Below are 3618 nucleotides of genomic sequence, written 5' to 3' on the forward strand. Positions count from 1 at the left end.
TCTAAGGAGCAGGTGGCCAATAAATGGTTTTTGAAAGAATTAATTAATGGAATTATTAATGACCCTTAGCCACCATTTGTCTTGGGCCTAAATGGTTATATGTTCAAAACCAAAAACAAGGCCAAATGCAAAAACAGGGACCAGATCTAAATAAATAAATAACAGGGACCAGCTCTAAAAAAATAAATAAAAATAAAAAATAGGGACCAGGGCAGTGCCTGTGGCTCAAAGGAGTAGGGGCGCTGGCCCCATATACCTTAGGTGGCAGGTTCAAACCCAGCCCCGGCCAAAAACTGCAAAAAAAAAAAAAACAAAACAAGGACCAGATCTAAATGGGGAGCCACCTCCTAAGAAAGGCACAGAAAGAAGTTGAGCCACAGAAGGGATTCCCAGACCAGGAGGGTTGAAGGATTAGAAGTTCAAAGAGAGAAAAGTGAAAAGTTTGAAGCTGCCTGGCAAGGTCCTATCTAAGAGATAGTTTCAGAAGGAAGAGAGAAGTTCCAAAGCCCTGCTGTCTTATACCTCTCAGAGTTCTCTCTCTCTCTTTTTTTTTTTGCAGTTTTTGGCCAGGGCCGGGTTTGAACGCACCACATCCAATATATGGGGCTGGTGCCCTACTGCTTGAGCCACAGGTGCTGCCCACCTCTCTGGGTTCTGAAATCACAAAATAGGTATTGAGTGCCTATATCCAGGGTACCTTTGTCATTGGGTATAAGATTACCGGTATGCTGGGTATACAAAACACAAGATAAAATCACCCCACTCTCCTGCTGCTTTCAGTCTTATAACTAGACTTTGAGGAGTGTGGAGTTAAGGAAGAGGAAAATCAGCTATATTAAAACCAACACGGACGTGCTTGCTTCAGCAGCACATATACTAAAATGGGAACGATACAGAGAAGATTAGCATGGCCCCTGTGCAAGGATGACACGCAAATTTGTGAAGCGTTCCATATTTAAAAAAAAAAACCAACACTGACATAGAGTAGAATATAAATTTCATATGATTATAAGAACTCACACGAGATTTTAAAGATGGTAATGGTGGTGGCGCCTGTGGCTCAGTGAGTAGGGCGCCGGCCCCATATGCCGAGGGTGGCAGTTTCAAACCCGGCCCTGGCCAAACTGCAACAACAACAACAAAATAGCTGGGCATTGTGGTGGGCGCCTGTAATCCCAGCTACTTGGGAGGCTGAGGCAAGAGAATCACCTAAGCCCAAGAGCTGGAGGTTGCTGTGAGCTGTGATGCTATGGCACTCTACTGAGGGCAACAAAGTGAGACTCTGTCTCAAAAAAAAAAAAGATGGTAATGGTATGACTTCAGCAGTAGTTCCTGGAAAGCATCTGAGAACCATCAGCACCTCAATTTGGTATACTCCAAAGGATCCCATACACACGGAAGCTTTAGAAATCCATGCTCTTCAGAGGAAAGCTTTTCCTATTCATTTTTGTCCCTCTCGCCCCTCCGGCTAAGGCCTAGCACAAGGCCCTGTGTGTGCTGGAGTTGCACGTTAAGTGTTGAATTAAATCCATAGCAAACAGCTCACTCTTAGTCCGGTCTGTAAACTGTTAATTAGATTTTATGAACAAGATTCCTCTCCCTAGCCGCTCCTCTAGAGAGAGTCAGGGCCACCTCTCTGTCTCTCTGCAGAGGATCTATTGATAGATAAAGAGTCTCCAAGGGCTGTTGTGTCCAAGTTATTCCAGGACAGGACTATGAGGGAGGCCATGGGGGAGTAACAAGGGTGAGATGAAGGCAGAGAGAACTTAGTTCCTGAGATTGCCTGTAAGGAGGTTATTCTCTACCTTCTCTTCATGTGTCCACTGTTATCTGTGTTTACCTTGACTCTAGGAGCAACTGTGAGCTTCTGAAAGACAGAACTGTGTCCGTTTTTAATACTAGGCACCTCGATGAAACCAGACACAGCAAATACTTTCTCAGTGTCTGGCCCAGGGAATCCCTGGGATCAGAGTAGATACATCTTGGAAAAGATAACCATCCACATTGCACAGCCATCGAGAGTGAAGGTCTCAGAGGTAGGCTGTAGGAAGCCGGAAATTGGAAGAGTAGGTGTCAGAGGAAGACTGGAGGGCCTTTCCTCTTCTCTCCTAATCTACCTAACAAACTAGTGAGCTGAGCCTGGAAGAGCGGTGGTGGTGACTGGGAGTAGTGATTACAGGGATGGATTCTCAGCAAGGGCTGAGACAAAAGAGATGTCATCCCTCATGGACCCTGTGTGGTGCCCCTCGGAGCCTCCACCTCCAGCCCCTGCCCCCACCCCACTCAACCGACCTGAGCAAATGTCTCCTGCTCTCGGCATCTCTGTGTCTCAGCGCCACACCGGGCTCCTCCATTTCCAACACACTATGTCCCTATTCATTCAGTGTTCATGGCAGAAGAAGGAGTGGGTTACACCTGCTGCCTTGATTTTGCAGCTTTTTTTTTTTTTTTTTTTTTTAGACAGAGTCTCACTCCATCACCCTGGGTAGAGTTCCATGGCATCATAGCTCACAGCAGCCTCAAACTCTTGGGCTCAAGTGATCCTGTTGCCTTTGCCTTCCAAGGAGCTGGGACTACAGGTGCCCACCACAACACTGGGCTAGTTTTTCTATTTGTAGTAGAGACAGGGTCTTGTTCCTTCTCAGACTGGTCTCGAACTCCTGAGTTCAAGCAACCACCCAGCTCAGCCTCCCAGGGTGCTAGGATGACAGGTGTGAGCCCCCACGCCCAGCCCAGTAGCAGCTCTCAAATGAAGGGACAGGACCTACAGGCAAAAGGTAAGGACCAAAGAGCCCTGAATGGCAAATGCTTACAAGACCAGCAGGCGGGCAGTGCCTGTGGCTCAAGGAGTAGGGCACCGGTCCCATATGCCGGAGGTGGCAGGTTCAAACCCAGCCCCGGCCAAAAGAAAAAAAAAAAAAAAGACCAGCAGGCAGTGATGCTGTTTGGAAGTGGGGGCCAGCCAGGCTACACCACGTCAAGAAGGGGCTAGAAGTAAGCCAAATAGAAAAGAACAGAAAACAAGAATCATCTGCAGAAAGAAAAAAACACACACACAAAGCAGGGCAAGAGCACAGAGACTTGCCAGAGGAGTTAGAGATGAGTACAAGAACCCCTGGACAGCACTTTTCTCCATTCCCACTTGACTGCATTTTCTCCTTTTCTTACAACCTTCTCAATAAATCACCTGCAAGTTGTAACCGCGCTGGCTGCACCCACTTGAAATTGCAATCTGGCAGCCCTAAGATTGGCATTCAGGGACTGTCTTTGTCACGAAAAGCAGAAATCTTGTTTATTTTGGTAAATTAATTGCTGGCACAGAGGGCTTTTCATTTTCCAACCAGAACAATAAGCAAAGAAATTGCAGGGTTGGAAAGCACCTAAAGGTTACTGTGGGTTAAGTTGCCAGACTTAGCAGCAAAAACACACTGTTCTTGGCATCTCTGAATTTAAAGCCACAAAATAGGTCAGAACTATGTGCAGAACTATGTGCTGAGCTGAATCTGTGCACACGAGTAGCCCCTGATCCTTTATCCCTCGGCAGTGTACAAGGAGTTCAGATGATCCTTTATCCCTCGGCAGTGTACAAGGAGTTCAGACAGTCCAGAGTGCCCTTCA

General features: G+C 46.8%; 1 non-coding gene across 1 annotated transcript; it reads left to right on the plus strand.

Moving 5' to 3' along the window:
• The first annotated feature begins 852 nt into the window (after window positions 1-852).
• On the plus strand, window positions 853-959 carry LOC128595028 (U6 spliceosomal RNA). Its single transcript, XR_008382723.1, has one exon. It is a non-coding gene; the product is annotated as a U6 spliceosomal RNA (small nuclear RNA).
• The last annotated feature ends 2659 nt before the right edge of the window (window positions 960-3618 follow it).

The sequence above is a fragment of the Nycticebus coucang genome, chromosome 9, assembly GCF_027406575.1.
Source record: "Nycticebus coucang isolate mNycCou1 chromosome 9, mNycCou1.pri, whole genome shotgun sequence".
NCBI classification, from domain to species: Eukaryota; Metazoa; Chordata; class Mammalia; order Primates; family Lorisidae; genus Nycticebus; species Nycticebus coucang.